This window comes from Pinus tabuliformis, chromosome 2_2, assembly GCF_031772625.1.
Source record: "Pinus tabuliformis cultivar Carrire ecotype Pingquan chromosome 2_2, CPIR1, whole genome shotgun sequence".
NCBI lineage: Eukaryota > Viridiplantae > Streptophyta > Pinopsida > Pinales > Pinaceae > Pinus > Pinus tabuliformis.
In genome coordinates this window covers 795,322,408-795,340,137 of record NC_142300.1, presented here as the reverse complement: position 1 = coordinate 795,340,137, position 17,730 = coordinate 795,322,408, and the positions used below count along the sequence as shown (strand labels likewise).

The 17,730-nt window shown below is 41.6% G+C and overlaps 1 protein-coding gene across 1 annotated transcript in view; it reads left to right on the top strand.

Moving 5' to 3' along the window:
* The window catches only part of LOC149195094 (uncharacterized), a 460,489-nt gene that overhangs the window by 47,838 nt on the left and 394,921 nt on the right, over window positions 1-17,730 (top strand).

Genomic DNA, 17,730 nt, shown 5'->3' with positions numbered 1-17,730 from the left:
CAAAGCTTACAAGTGCTACAATAATCGACTACCGGAAATAGTGGAAAGTATTGATGTGAAGTTTGATGAATGACTTCTAGAAAAGAAAATTGAAGATCATGAAATTGATCCCTTTATTGAAGAAAGCGAAGAAGAACCTGAAAAGGAAGAAAAAGATCAAGAAAAACAAAAAGAAAAAGAACCATCTCAAACTCCTTCAAAAGTAAAATTCCTCCAAAAACATCACCTGGAAGAACAGATTATTGGCAATGTAGATGAAGGAATACAAACCTGAAGAAAGACGACAAGTACACCAAAGAGAAATGGTGTTGCTCTCCTATCTATGATAGAACCAGAAAGTTTTACTCAAGCAAGTAAGGATCCTCATTGGGTGGAAGCCATGGAAGAAGAAATGTCTGAAATCAAGAAAAATGAGACATGGGAGCTAGTACCTCGTCCAAAGGATAAAAATATAATTGGAACTAAGCGGGTGTTCAAAAACAAAATGAATGAAGATGGACAAATCATCAGAAATAAGGCAAGACTTTTCTGTGAAGGTTATTCACAAATTGAAGGAATCTATTTTGAAGAAACCTTTGCATCGGTAGCTCGTATGAAAGCTATAAGGATGTTCTTGGCATTTGCACGCTGAAAAGGATTCAAAGTATATCAAATGGACGTAAAATCAGTATTTCTGAATGGGGAACTGAAGGAAGAAGTCTACATGGAGCAACCAAAAGGTTTTGATCTAGCAGAAGGAAAAGACTCTGTATGTAAGTTGAAAAAGGCATTATACGGTTTGAAACAAGCTCCTAGAGCGTGGTACGCACGATTGAATCACTATCTACAACAACAAAACTTCAGAAAGGGGGTGGCAGGAAGTAATCTCTACATGAAGACGGATGAGAATAAATTACTAATCACCCTTGTATATGTTGATGATCTGATTTTTGCTAGCAATAATGATGAAATGAGCCATGAGTTTTCTCAAAATATGTCAAAAGAATTCGAAATGTCAATGGTTGGTGAGCTATCCTACTTCCTTGGACTATAAGTGTCGCAAACCACAACAGGCATGTTTATCTCTCAAACAAAGTATCTCAAAGATATGCGTAAAAGATATGGAATGGAAGAATGTCCATCTATGAGCACACCGATGACCACAAACTACAAACTAAGCAAAGATGATGATTCCCCCTCAGTAGATGCAACTCTTTACATGTTAATAATTGGAACTCTCTTATAGTTAATTGCTACAAGCCCTGACATTATGCAAGCAGTGGGAATGGTGGGAAGATTACAATCAGCGCCTAAGCAATCCCACTTGTTGGCTATGAAAAGAATTCTCAGATACTTGAAAGAAACCCCTGACTTTGGTCTTTAGTATCCCAAAAGCACAAATACTACAGTGATAGCCTATACCGACGCTGATTGGGCTGGAAGCATGGATGATCGTAAAAGCACCACTGGAAATGCATTTTTTATGGGAGATTGCTTGGTAGCTTGGCTCAACAAAAAAAATCATTTATATCTCTCTCTACAGCTGAAGCCGAATATATAGCCGCAAGTGACTGTTGTACACAAATACTATGGATGAAGGAAGCTTTGAAGGATGTCAACATAGAAACTAAACAACCAATCACCATCCATTGTGATAACACAAGTGCTATCAGTCTCAGTAAAAATCCAGTGATGCACTAAAAAACCAAACATATACCAATAAATTATCATTTTCTCCATGAACAGGTGGCTGAACAAAACATCAAGTTGGAATATATCAATACCAAGGAACAAATTGCAGATATTTTCACCAAACCTCTTCCTCGAGAAGCATTTGAACATCTCCGTCAAAAGATGGGGGTTATTGCTTTAGCATCACACTAAACCGATTCTTAAGATGCCACATGACAGGGGGAGCAATTTGACAGGGGGAGTCCTTGTGCACTCCTTTGCCATTGATGTCAAAGGGGGAGAGAAGAAGAATATTGCCACCAATGACAAAGGGGGAGAGAAGAAGAATATTGCCACCAATGACAAAGGGAGAGATTGTTGATCTAGATTGTCATTGATGTCAATATGGCAATATTCTGGGATATCAAATGATGATGTGAAGCCAAGGAGAAGCAGATCCATGAAGCAATAGGAGCAAGAAGAAAGAAGCCAAGGAGGAAAGCCATCAGGGAAGCCATTGGAAAGACATTGAAAGAAGAGCTATCGGAAGAACGGAAGAGTAAAAAGAAGCCACAGAAGCGAGAACCCAACAATAAGGACCGAAAGGAAGAAAACAACAGAGTATTGCAGCAAAGGAGCATAAACAAAGTTATCGGAGAAATCATATCGACAGTATATAATATCGGTGTTTTCTATTATATGCCACTGCTCAAAACTCGTCGATTGCGATATGTAATATGGACCCGATAATTCCACTACATAAGCCTTAATATGATATCGCGTCCGCCACATCGCAAGTCTCTTTAAAGCCTTGTCATGTTGAAACCCTCGATTGCGATTTGAGTTGCAGACCTAATCTGTTTATGAAAACAATCCTAATGTAATATTGCATCCGCTTATTGGAATGATCATATCGCAAGTCATAAAGGGATGTATATCCAAATCCTCTGATTGTGATAACATTGTGGACCCGCTGCACCATTATAGCATGACTTAATGAAATATCGCATCCGCAGTAATCGCAAGTTTCAAAGGAATGTTAAAACATCGATTGCGATATAATACGCGGACCCGATAACTCTATTAGAATATACCTTTATGTAGTATCGGGTCCAGGTATCGGGGAAGTTACGCAAATCATAAGGGTTGTCACTGCCGGACTGCCGATTGCGATAAGATTTGTGAACTCGACTGCCGATTACAATAAGACTTGTGAACCCGACCATCGATTGCGATATTAGCTGTGGACCCGACAAATCTATTGACGATGGTTTAATATTATATCGCGTCCGTTTCATCGGCAGTATGAATATCGGCCATGTTACATTAGTGATGTTAAGAGTTGTGATTGCGATTAATAACATGGCATGTGGGACCTCCATGTGGGCCTTGCGAATATTAAAAAGGGCCTTTCTGATATATTGCGTAGTAAGAGACCTTCGAAAAGTTGCAATTGCGATTGAGTTAGTGACATGGCATGTGGGACCTCCCTGTGGGTATAGCCTCTTTTATGTGATTCCCGTGATTAATCAAGTCTATGATATAATTGGATGAAAGATTGTTTGATAAGGTTTAATATACAATAAGTCGGCTACTCTTCCAAATGAACGTGTCTTTTGGGTATTGGGGAAACTCGTATAAATACAAGTTATAATACCTTCACCTTAATCATCGATCGGGCATCGGGCACAAAGAAGAATTTAAAAGTTTGCAACTCGTGAACTTGAAAAGACAACGGAAGTCGAAGGTCTAACAGAAGACGAAGGTGCAACAAAAGCCGAAAGTCGAGCAAAGAAGGAAGTAGAAGACAGAGCGGGAGGACAATCTTTTGACCTGATTCATCTTGGAAGGTTCAGACCCGAAGTGAAGCCATAGTGCAGACAACGACCTGTTGTAAAGACTACAAGGACAGGATTTGGTAAAGAAGTTCTTGGAAGCAGTGTAATACAATCAAACATTTCTTGATAGAGTAAATCTATAGGGTCGGAGCCCTTGGGGTTGGTGCCTCAAAATTGGAAGTATTGGTGTCCTTGGAGTTGGTGCTCCTAAATTCAAGGTTGGTGCCTTGGTAAGATAGGGTCGGACCCTTAGAGGTTGGAGCCTCATCAAAGTCCAAGTTGGTGCTTGTCAAAACTCATCGAGTATTGTACTCAATCTTTTTCTATATTTAATAAAATCATTTCTTTGATTAAAAATTGTAAAGAATCTAGACTGGTAATAATAACAACTGAAAAGAAATACTGATTAACCCCCCTCTCAGAATTTCCAACAAGACGCGCAGGAGGAACTTTATGTTCCTAGCCTAAAAAAGAACATCTCAATGATGGAGGACAAAGGTTATGAGGTTAACTTCTAGAGGGGAAGTGTTCATCTACCTAGTGGGAGCCAGACTAGACACTGCAGTGAGGATTGGAGTCTAGGAGGGGAAACTATATAGACTTCAGGGTCAACCTGCTTAGGCACTAGTGCACATTAATGAGAGCATGTGCGAGCTTTGGACAGGAGGATGGGGCATCTCCCTCATAGAGCTCTACCATTATTGAGATGGATGGTCACTAGGCTTCGAAATTTCAGTTTAGACTAGCAGCAAGGCTCATTCCAAAAACATTTTGTATCTAATCCATTATGATTTAGCACAACTTATCCTAGTATCTTTAGTAAAGGGCACATCTTACTATGTGACCATCATTTATGACTTGTTCGGGAAGACTCGAATCTACTTCATGAAGACCAAGGATGAGGTCCTCAGTGATTTTAGGGCTTTCAAAGCTCAGGTGAATATGATAGAAACGAAGATCAAACAGTGTTCCATGGGGACGCATACCCTAGGGTGGGTTGCACACACCCCATGCTTCCCACGCACCTGGGACGGGGGGACGCCTGAGGAAATGCTTCCCCACGTCCCCCTTTGGGGAGACACTGGGAGACGCAAGGGCAAACGTTTCTTAGTGTGGGGGGGATGCATTTCCCCAAAAGGGGTGCCCCCTTTCAAAGGGCAAGGTACCCCCCCCTTAATTGTGCTTGAAAACAATAATTTATGAGTGGGGAAGCTTAATAATCAACTGTAGGGCCCTACTAATGCTATGCAATTAATGGTAATGTTAAATTCTTAAATTAAAATTAACATTCTCCTTTATATTTCGTTTTCATCCTTTTACTCAAATTTTTACATTACCATTAATTGATTTAGGATGTTTGAGAGTGATTTGATATGGAGAAAGTAGAAGTTTAGATCCCACTCAAAATCCATCAAACTTAATAGTTTTTAGGATTTTAGGATTGGGGGCATTGAAATGTTTCCATTGAATTCTGTCATGTATAAGGGTTTGGAACTAGCATTTGATCAAGAGTACCAAGCCCAAAAGCACCCTTTTTGAGGGGGAACTTGTCCCCCTCAATTTTGTTTAATAACCCTTGAAATTAGAAAAAAAATATTAAAAAAAACAAAAATTAAAGAAAAAATTAAAACTAAAAAGAAAAATACATAACAAATATAAAAACCTAAACTAATTTGCAATCCTTAACTCACTCGTTCGACTTACCAAGCTTACCTCTACTCGACTTACCATATGGTGCTCTCTGACTTAACAATTAACTATTGCCTCTCCTCCCCTACGACACTACTTCAATGCTCATTGCCCATTTTTAATTTCTAGTTTTAAATTTCGAGCCTTGACTCTAGATATGGATATCCTTAGACTAATTCTTTGAGTTGTCACTCACAATTTTTGAGTTTGAGCTATATCAATTTATCTAATATAGTCTATTTTGCTTAGTACTAATTAGATGCTAGAATGATGAATGATGAATTGAAATTTTAAATCAATTTAGAATCTAGAATGATGAATGACGAATTTAATTTTTAAACCAATGTAAATTCTAGAATGATGAATAATGAATGATGGATATGGATGAATTGAAATTTTAAATCAATTTAGAATCTAGAATGATGAATGACGAATTTAATTTTTAAACCAATGTAAATTCTAGATTGATGAATAATGAATGATGGATATGGATCAATGTATTTCATTATTGAATTTTGTGGTGTATAGATGAATGATGTATGTATCAGTAATAGTGATGATTATGGATCAATGTATTTCATTATTTAATTCAATTATGTATGGATCAATGTATTTATGCTTTCATTATTTTACTTCTTCCAGAGAAAAAATATTGTAATTTTTATTAATAGTAATAAAAATTACATTTTGTAAACACATTAGAGTGTGTATGCAAATTGTTCAAGTACAAAATGCATAGAAATGTAGAAATATATTAGGCAGGGGTCAATAATAAACAATGACCCCCGATATACATAAGTCCGAATAACTCACTGACAATGAGTGCATATAATATCAAGATCATAAGAAAAGTGATCATGAAAAAGGTCCATAATTAATAGTAACTAGCTGATAAACAAAAACAAAAAAATTATAAACAAAATCTTGCGGTCTATCCTCACGAGCTAAGTGGTATAATCTGCTTGTGGAGAGGATCTGAGAACCGTCTGTAAGAGTAGGAAGAAACTACGCCTTCACAGTACTTAGAGATCCTCCAGTAATCTCGAACCAATTCTAGAGCCTCTTTGGAGAGACCATCTATTGCTTGGTTGTGTTCCTTGGAACAGGATGCTCCAAGGGGTCCATAGTACCACCATCCACATGCATAGGATCTAGATGAGGAGCTGCAACCATGGAACTATCTCCTTCGAACGCTTAGGAGGTGCACCCATCTCCCCACTAGAAGATGACAACCTGTCTGGAAGCCTGCATCTTCCCAAAATAAATTCTCCTCGTCTACCGACGCCGATTGAACCATTGGGAATGCTTTACAAGGTGACCATACTGATGACATCTGCGATAGTGAAAAGGAACACCTTTGTAAACAATATCTTGGATAAACCCTTCCTCACTGCCAAGGTCATTTTCTTCAGGAAAAGCATACTCGAGGTCCACCTTAACCATTATTCGAGCCATAATCGAAATCCTTGATGTGAGATACGAAGAATCATGAGCCAAATAAGTACCAAAAGTGTTCCCAGTATCTTGAAATATCTCGTCCACCTAATAGTCTAATGGCAGATGTGGCAAGTTGACCCAAAGAGGAACTAGATCTCACTGCTCCCTGTGAGCATTGGAAAGAGGCACCCAAAATTTGAAAATAATAGGAGATGAGTCAATATGACAAACCCTCTGTTTGACGACCTTTGCATTCCCTGAGTTTGTGAATTTTAAGTAGACCCACCCCTTCGCGAAAAGCTCCACCTTTGGTTGTGCCCAAACCAAGGGAGCAATGTCACGAGTAGTCCACTCCCTTAGGGTTTGTATTGAAAAACGACCTTGAACCCTCCTAACGAGTGATGTTTCCGTCATGGCCGAAGTCTTCTCCATACGAACGTCACTCCCCAACACTAGAGCCACCTTAGGGTAGGATTTCTTACGAATACAATGGGGTTTCTTGGGGCTAGTCCTGATGTAATTGGGGTTCTTGCTGAAACGAAACGACGAGTTGTGTATCGAAGGGAAACCCTTAGAGTGTGACGACCCAACTTGAGAGACCAGAAACTAGGAACACTAATGTTGATTGGGACTAGTGCCGATAGTGTTTGGAAACTGAAAATGGCTAAAGTTTGACAACACAAAGATGTGGTTAGACACTTCCAGCATGAAACCCTTGAAACTCCCATGCCAAAACCAAAGATGATTGTCCCCTAATATCCCAGACCAATAAATGAAAGGTTATTTAACAGGAAATTCGATAATGAGACCGACCTTGATGTGCCCGAACCCCATACCGGACCAACCAAGCGATCCTAGACTCCAACCCCTTCGAGAGATGTCGGGTTTCCTCCCCGGAGCGTGGATTTGTTGGGCATATGGCACCATATCTTCCACAACATCGGGGTAATTTTCATGAGTCATATCTGGAACAAAGAGATGAGGAGAGCGACTACTTGTAAACAACGAGAATCCTGCAAGGCTAGAGGATGTTCCCAGAAAAGACAAAAATATTTCAGAGCAAGGGGTGTTTTTGGGCTTGTAATTTATGAGCTCCTCAACTTCCATACAATTAAAAAATACACCACAGGAATAGAATAATGATGCGAGAAACCTAGACCCACAATTTTCGAATACCTCGACTAGCTGCCCACTAAATTCAACTGTGGTGTTGAAATAGTACACGATAGATAAACGAGCATGAAAGCCCCAAGGCAGAAGCAGAAGAATACAAAAAAAAACCAAGATCGTTAACCCCCAAAGTCCCTGAAGAGAGGTGTTGCCACAACTAGGGTCCTTACGCCCCACTCCCAACCAATACCAAGGAAATGATCCTCATTTATGCTTTCATTATTGAAAATGAATTTGATATATATATATATATATATATATATATATATATATATACCTCAATGTCCCCCTAAATTTTACTCCCACATGCCACCCCCCTGTGTGTCTCCCTGCACCCACATACCCCTGTCCCAGAGCCTTGGTGGAACATTGAGATCAAGGTGTTGAGAATAGACAATGGGGGTGAATACACCTCAAATGAGTTCACTAATTTTTGCAAAGAGGTAGGTTTCAAGAGGGAGAAGACAGTGGCCTACAACCCGCAATAGAATGGGGTTGTAGAGAGGAAGAACCAATCTATCATGAATGCGATGATGGCCATGATCCATGATTAGAGTTTATCGATGTTTTTGTGGGCTGAGGCATGCAACACAGCTGTGTATTTGTAGAACAGGAGCCCACACCGGATTGTGGAGGATAAGACACCAAAGGAAGCATTCATAGGAAAGAAGCTTAAATTAGGACATCTCAGGATATTTGGTTGTCTAGTCTACATCCACATGCTTGTTTAAAAGATGACAAAGTTGCAACCCTCAAGTGTGGGGCATCTTGGTGGGATACAATGAGGATACTAAAGCTTATCGAATCTTCTTGATAGATAAACAAAAGATAGTGGTGAGCTTAGATGTCAAGTCGAGGAGAACTTGGCATCTAGGAAATTTCAGGACCTACCAATAGTTGTAGAGAGGCCTTAGGAGAAGGAACCAAAGGAGCCGAGAGTAGAGACTTCCAGTAGCAGAGATAGGCAACATTAAGTGTAGGAGGAGCAGTAAGCTTTTTCGACATCAGTCAGGAGGCCCAGGTGGGCGGAATAGACCTTACGGGATGCTCCAAAGCATGTTGAGCCTCCTGGGACCATTTTCAGGGAGAGTAGACCTCTGCAGAAGTTTTCGACGTACATGGCTTTGATGACCAACATCATATACTTAGAGCCTTCCGACTTTGAGGAAGCAACTAGCCAACAAATGTGGAGAGATGCATTGGTGGAGGAGCATAACTCCATTTTGAAGAATGATGTCTAAGAGATAGTGTCGAGACCAAAGGGGAAGTCAATTGTGACTTCCAAATGGATTTACAAGGTAAAGCATGTTAGTTTTTGTAGCATCAGATGTGTTCTAGCCACAAAATTTGGTGGAGAGGCTAGAATAAATGAGATATCCAAAACCCAGAAATTGTTTCTGGAAATTTCACCTAGAAGTGTCTCAATTAGATTATTAACCGTTTTTAAAATATTTCCTTAGTCTAAACTTAGGAAATATGGTTAATTAATCAGTATTAATTGAGATAAGGTGAGAATCATCTAAAAACTCACAGGTATCGATCCAGAGATGATCCTAGGCATTGATTAATTTTTAATCTTGGCCGTTGGTGCTCCAACAGTGGATTACAAGAGGAGATTGATGTGGCGATGGAGAATACACGAGTGCATGTTAGACACACATGGAGAAGACAACTAAATAGGGTAAACGTGAGATGCTTTATTATTCACAAGATGTACATTTATAATACATTAGTGTGACTATTGGATTCATATTCCAACGTCTCTTGGACTCCCTTTGACTATTCAACTCCCACACTTTAACCCTTAGCGGATTAGGTGTCCAACATTCACCCTCTTAATCCGAAGGGGTATGTATGAGTCCAAGAAGAGCGCTGTAATACAAAATGTGCAAAAATGCATGGCTGCACTAGGATGAATGTGCTCTCTGAAATGTTGGTATAAGGTGGTGGTTTAAGGATGACCACCAACACTGGAACTCTTAGTGCAGTTCCCGAAACTCTTCCAAATCTGGCAAGAAGTTGAAATCTTCTGCTAGAGGAAGTGTCCCTAATGCTTTGGAGAGGGAGACCTTCAACCTAGAAAAGGGAGATCTACAACCTGCGGTGGTTTAAGGATGACCACCAACTCTGAAATGATTAATGCAGTTCCTGGAACTCTTCTGCGGTGGTCTAAGGATGACCACCAACTCTGAAATGCTTAATGCAATTCTTGGAACTCTTCCAAAACTGGCAAGAAGCTGAAGTCTTCTGCTAGAGGAAGTGTCCCCAATTCTTTGAAGAGGGAGAAGCTCAACCTGAAAAGGGAGGTCTCAACCCCACATAGATGGTTTAAGGCTGACCACCAACCAAAGGCATGCTCAGGGGCATCTCTATCTCTGGCTACAACTCTAAATCTGGTATGGCAGGTTGTGGCTCAGGCTCACTTGATGTGGCTTTGAAGCTTGTATATGACCATCACTTCCCCTTGTCAGATACAAGGTGAGAAGATCGAGAAACCTCAATTGCAAGACTGTTCAATACTCTAGAATAGGTTCCGACATATGACTGAAATATCTTCTTGGTCATTGAAGCCCATTGCCAAGAAGCGATCCATCCAAGACGAATCTTTGTTCTTGTAGGAGGCTTGTTTTTGAAGCATCTGTTTGAAGAATGAGTGGTTTTGGTCACATGGATGAAGATCAAAACAATGATTTTTCATATGGCCAACTCAGTCACAATGTTGGCATTTAACAATCTGTTGTGTCTACTGTGGAAGAGGACCAGAATTTGGAACAACTAAAGGTGAACTGTCATGAAGAAATCCACACTTTGAAACTGGATGGGCTTTGAGTAATCTGGAATATGAAAGGACTCATCCTTGTCATCTCCAAGACTAGTTCTGTGCTTATTGTTGACAACCTCTTCCCAAGGTATGATGATGGGCTTGGGAAGTGCAGGCTGAATTTCTGCATTTGCATGCAAATCTACTCCTGAAATGGGCACATGATGGGATTCAACCTCAATGTTATTGATTTGACCACTCGCTGGCTGCTGATGGGTGTCATGATGCTTAAACTACTATAACTCTCTTCAAGTTGTAGAAACTCTATCTTTTCATGTGCATTTTGCAAATAGGTTCCAATATCCAAGAGAGTTTCCATATTGATTTGCACTGTGTTATCAATAGTAGATTGTATCAGAGTTTTCAAAAACTCTAATAGTCATTAAGTCTAGCCATCTTTTTCCAGGTCAAGTAAATGAAAGATGTTCAAACCAACCCCTAGCTCTTCAACTGTCTTTGCAAGTTCATATGCTCCAAGAGGCCGACGAGTCAAAGCAATTCTGATGTACAATACCCACTACTAATCTCAAAACTAAATACAAGAAAGAGGTGTGATAGGAAAAGCTTTGAATATTAGTGGGTGATGTCTCTAAAATAGCAATGGCACTATTGACGCTCTCAAAAGTTTGGTTTAAAAAAATGCAATATTTTATACCACAATTTTGTCCAACTAAATAGAAAATCTATTCGTGCTGCTATAATGAATTCAGCAGAAAGACATACAAAACCCTTTGTAATTTTTTTTCAATTTCGTATACTTCAATCTGTAGTTGGATTTGATCAAGAAGCAACAACAACAACAGTGACTAGGATGATTGCCTCTCAAATCTTGGCCATTCACATAAGTTGAGAATCTTGATGAATTGCGACACTTGATGTGCTCGGGCAATTCCTGATCACATTGATGTAAAAAATTTCTCATTTCCCACCCCGGTTTTTAGTTTCATCTTATTTCTCCAAAATAGTTAAATGCCCTTTCCCATATCCATACATTCACCAACAGGAAAATAAATTTTGCTGAAAACACAAATTCTGGAAATATAACAGAATGCTGGAAAATGCAAAAATAAATATCAGCACATACAAATAGCCATTTAACACATTTAAACATAATGATTTTTGGTCAAGGTGACCCTGGAAAAACCCCCTACAACTCTTGGGGAAAACCAGTTCGAAAGCTCCTTATTTCTGGAAAATGCTTTTACAGTAAGAGAAATATTCAGCAAAAAATCAGCAAGCAAACTTTTACAACTTATCTCGTTTTCCGTGCCTCACAGCCAACTGGAAAAACTTGCAAACAGCAAAACAGAACAGCAATAAATGCTGTACGGCCTCCTTGATTTTTGTGCCCAAATTTCAGCCTTAAATGCTGTTGTACGGACTACCTAGAAAAGCGTGCATGCTGCCATAAATGCTGTTGTACAGTTTTCCTCGATTTCTGTGCAGAAAACAATAGTACGGCTGTACGGATTTCAGCCTAGAAAAGCGTGCCAAGGTATAGCCACTTGCTGTACGACCTCCCTTGAAAAATGTGCTAGAAAACTTCAGATTTTCTGCTCCTCGATTTCTGTGCTAACTTGATGTACGGCCTCCTTGGAATCTGAACCAAAACTGCTGTACGACCTTTCTAGAAAATTGTGCCCTAAACCTGCCTTTCACTATGTGCTAACTCAGCTGTACAGACTTTCTGAAACGCTGCCTCGGAATGTGTGCCAAGCTGCTGCCTCCTTCTCTTCACTGTCCAGAAATCTCCGTTGCTCTCTTGCTCTCCTTCTCTCAATCTGCTCATGAAAGAATGAATAACCTTTTCCTCTTTTCCCTCCTTTAATCTAACTCTAAGTGACTTTTGGGGAATCCCTAAATCCAATGGCTGAAATAGATTGAGATCTAGGGCTGAGATTAAATGCTCATTTAAATCTCACTTCATATTTTTTAATTCACCCACTTTAATAAAGACCCATTTAGTCATTTATTTCCAAAGTCACTTTTCCTTTCTAATTTTACATTGACTTTATTAAAGTCACTTTAAAATTAGACTTTAGTAACTTTATCACTTTTAAATTAGATTTGACTTTATAAAAATTATAAAGTCACTTTAGGAGAAAAATTAAATTCTTTTGGACACTTTTCCCTAGGCCAAAGATCAAAGCCTTAGGGAACCACCTGTCCTCCGGTACCAAATTTCAACACTCCCTCTTACCGAGGAAGGTGTTCCTCACCACACCCATCTTGTCTCTAAAGTAGACATGCTTGCAACGTGGTAACGCTTTGGTAAGAATATCTGCAACCTGCTCATCAGTGGGAATATACTCAAGCTTCACAGCTCCCTTCTGAACATAGTCTCTGATGAAATGATATTTGATCCCGATATGCTTTGACCTGTCATGAAATACTGGATTTTCCGTGAGTTTAATGCAACTCTGATTATCACAGTAAATCACTGAAGGTCTCAACGGCTGACCAAATAAGCCAAACAACATCTTGCGAAGCCAGATGGCCTCACAACTAGATAGACTAACTGCCATATACTCTGCTTCTGCTAAACTCAATGCTACTGACTGCTGCTTCCGGCTGAAACATGACACTATTGCCGAACCCAACCCAAAACAGCACCCTGAAGTGCTCTTTCTATCAGAAGCACAACCTGCCCAATCAGAATCAGTATAACCTGCCAATCTCACTCCATCCCCCTACCTGTAGTTTAGACCATAATCCACTGTCCCTTGCAAGTACCGCAAAATGTGTTTTGCAGCCACCCAGTGAACCTTCCTAGGCTCACACATAAATTGACTCATCGTGTTGACTGCAAAACAAATATCTGGTCTAGTGTTGACCAAATACATCAAGGAACCAATCCGCTGCCTGTACAATGTGGGATCCACCAACTCGGAATCCGAAGCATGAAGCTTCTTCCAGTTGGTGATCATCGGTGTCGACATGGGTTTACTATCCTCCATGTGGAATCTGCCAAGGATGTCCACAATATACTTCCCCTGCCCCAGGAAGAAATGCCCCTCCTCCTGCCACACCTCCAAACCCAAAAAGTAATGCATCAAGCTGATGTCCTTCATCTCAAACTCCGTCGCAAGATCTCTCTTGCAGTGCTCTACGAGTCTCTCTGCACCTGTAATGACCAAGTCATCCACATGTAGCACTAGAATGAGAGGCTCCTCACCTATCACAATATAGTAAAGGTTCGGATCTGCCTCACTCTTTGTGAAACCCATCCCCTGCAAGTATGTATCTATCCTGGAGTACCAAGCTCTGGGAGCTTGCTTTAGGCCATAAAGGGCCTTCTTCAGTCTGCACACATGGGACTCCTTCCCATGCACCTCAAAGCCCTGTGGCTGCTCAATGTACACCTCCTCCTGTATGATGCCATTGAGAAATGCAGTCTTCACATCCATCTGGTGGATCTTCCAACCCATCTCTGCTGCTATCGATATAATGGAGCGGATCGAAGTATATCGAGCCATGGGAGCGAAGGTCTCCTCATAATCAACTCCCTCTACCTAGGAGAACCCTCTAGCCACAAACCTCACTTTGAATTTCTCAATGCTGCCATCTGCAGCATGCTTTACCTTGTAAAGCCATCTGGAAGTAACCACGGATTTGCCCTCAAGCCTCGACACCACCTCCCAAACATCATTCTTCATGACAAAAGAATACTCCTCCTGCATGGCCTCTCTCCAGACCTGCTGGCCAGCTGCCTCCTCATAGCTAGAAGGCTCAAAGTCAAGGACGCTGGTAGCCATTGCCATATAGCTACAAAACCTCTCAGGTGGTCTACTCTCTCTGACAGGCCTCTTAGGCTCAGCAACAGATGTGGCATCTCTCAAGGTGTCCTGAAGCCACTTGGGCTTCCTCTTCCCTGAGCGTACTTCTCCCATTGGAGAATGAAACTCCTGCTCCTCATCATCATCAGGAGCCTGAACTCCTGACTGTCTGTCTGCTGTCCTCCTGCCTGCACCTGAACCTGTAGAAGCTGAGGTACCGTGTGAACTGTTCATCAGTGGACTCCCTAGTGAACTGCTCTGTGGACTGCTCTGCATGCTGCCCGGAGCACCACCCCTCTGGCTCGGCGAGACACTGCTCACTGACGTACTTGACATCCTCATAGATGTACCTCCGGATCCTCCTGATCCCTGCCCATTGGATCCCTGCGACTGACTCAACTGCAGCTGAGGGTCTGGTTGATCCAGATAACTCCCGTGACCTCCTAAAGGCCATGTCCTCCTCGAACTTCACATCCCGCCTGACAACAACTTTCCTCTGTGCAGGAATGTAAATCTGAAAGGCCTTTGAGGTCTCACTGTAGCCCACAAAGATACCCTTCTCTGCGGTGGGCTCTAGTTTTGTCCTCTTCTCCTTGGGTATGTAGGAGTATGTAATGCACCCAAAGATACGAAGGTGACCAATATCAGGCTTCTTCCCAGAAAAAGCCTCCTCCGGTGTCATGTGCCCCAAGGCACGATGCAGACTCCTGTTCTGCAAATAAACAGCTATGTTGCAGGCCTCTGCCCACAAGAACAATGGCAACCCTTGATCATATAACATGGCTTTGGCAACCCCTCCGATGGATCTGTTCTTCCTCTCCGCAACCCCGTTCTGCTGGGGGTTGTAAGGAACAGTGAACTCCCTCCTAATGCCTGCCTCCGCACAATAGTCAACAAACTCTCCAAGGGTGTACTCTCCCCCATTGTCCGACCTCAGGGACTTGATCATCCGACCTGTCTGTGTCTCCACAAGAGCTCTAAACTCCTGAAACCGCTTGAAGACTTCACTCTTGGTCTTCAAGAAATAAATCCAGGTCCTCCTGGAGTGATCATCAATGAATAAAACATAGTAGTCATATCCACTCAAGGAAACATGAGACATCCGACCGCTCACATCAGAATGAATCAAATCAAGTATCCCAGTCGCTCTGCTGTCACTGCTGGGAAAAGGGGATTTGGCAAACTTGCCCATCACACATCCTCTGCAAGTATCAAAGTGATCAGTACTGAAATCTGACACACCTGTAGTGATCTCCCGCAAGTTCCTCAAGGCTCCATGATACATATGCCCCATCCTGCAGTGCCAAATCTCACACAGCTTAGAACTGCTAGCTCTGCTGTCGGTACTATTGCTCAATGCCAAAAGGGGCTGGAATGCAAACTTGTACACCTTTGCATGGCATACACCTATCACTCTAGCCGAATCAGCTGGAGTGCCCCTGGGATACATCAACACCTGTCCTCCCCTGAACAGTACCTCATATCCTCTGTCCTCCAAAGCTGAGACGGATATGAGGTTCTTCCTCATCCCTGGCACATAAAGAACATCTGACACCTTCAAGGGAGGTTTGGACTCCCTCTGAAATGTCAGTGTCCCCACAACGACTGCTCTAACAACTCTGTCATCACCGAGTACTACCTCTATATCAGTGCCACTCTCTGAAAGCTTTGAGAAGTACTCACGGACTCTTGTCATGTGACGTGAAGCCCCACTGTCCACATACCAGATGCCTGAAGATGCTCCGTTAATTGAGGGAAAAGCATGCTCCCTCTGAACCTGTGTGGCAGGTGATCCTGCACTAGAGGACTCACACGCAGTGAACCCAAACTCCCGGTCAAAACGATTTGCAAAGTCCTCAACCTCTGCTGAAGCTGCCAAGCTCTGGTTCTTCCCCTTTTCTTCTTCTTCTCCGGACACACAACTGCATAGTGTCCCATCTTTTGACAATTCCAACACTTCACCTTGGAATAGTCCTTCTGTGTGTTACCCTGTTTACCTTTACCTTTGCCTTTGCCCCCACCATTGCTTGTGGAAGCCTGCTTCTTCCCTTTGCCTTTCTTGCCTCCTGCCAACAGTGCTACATCCTCATCCTGCTCAACTGGCTTGGCTGCCCAAGCTGACATTTCCTGATCTCTGTCTGAATGCAATCATCCCAAAACCTCTCCCATGTGGGAAGGGTCTCACATGCACAAACCCCATCAACAAAGTTCATCCATGAACGAGGGAGGCCATTCACTGCAATCCGCACCAACTCAGTGGGTGGAATGACCTCTCCAACTGCTGCCAACTCATCTCTCACATTAGTAATCTTTGTGAGATATCCAGCTGCACTATCATTACCTATCGTAATGGTCTTCAGCGTCTCCTTCAGGATCATTTTCCGGTTCTCATTGGTACTCTAGTAGAGATTGGACAATGCTGTCCACATTTCATGGGCATTTCTCGTTCCTCTCACATGAGGAATGCAATGGTCTTTGACTCCGTCTAGAATCAGTCTCTTACCCTTGTTGTTATTTTTATTATAAGCAGCCAACTGAGTAGTATCAGTAGGCACAACAACAGGGTTCTGTGTGGTATGCACCATAATGTCCCAGACTTCTGCCTCCTCAAAGATACTCTGCATTCTCTCCTTCCAAACGCTGTAATTGGTATGCCCATCCAACCTATCCTCCACCCTCAATCCCAATGACATCCTGTTGTCCTAAAACTGAAAAATAGCACTGCTGTAGTAAAGATAAAACTGCTGTTTGTGAAAAATCAGCTTGTTGGAATTTTCTGAGTGAAAAATCAGTAGGCTGTAGTTTTCCTCCTTGCTGTCCCAAGCTGCACTTCAGCACTCAAGCTCTGATACCATGTAAAAAATTTCTCATTTCCCACCCCGGTTTTCAGTTTCACCTTATTTCTCCAAAATAGTTAAATGCCCGTTCCCAGATCCATACATTCAACAACAGGAAAATAAATTTTGCTGAAAACACAAATTCTGGAAATATAACAGAATGCTGGAAAATGCAGAAATAAATATCAGCACATACAAACAACGATTTAACACATTTAAACATAGTGATTTTTGGTTAAGGTGACCCTGGAAAAACCCCCTACAACTCTTGGGGAAAACCAGTTCGAAAGCTCCTTCTTATTTCTGGAAAATGCTTTTACAGTAAGAGAAATATTCAGCAAAAAATCAACAAGCAAACTTTTACAACTTATCTCGTTTTCCGTGCCTCAGCCAACTGGAAAAACTTGCAAACAACAAAATAGAACAACAATAAATGCTGCACGACCTCCTCGATTTTTGTGCCCAAATTTTAGCTTTAAATGCTGCTGTACGAACTGCCTAGAAAAGCGTGC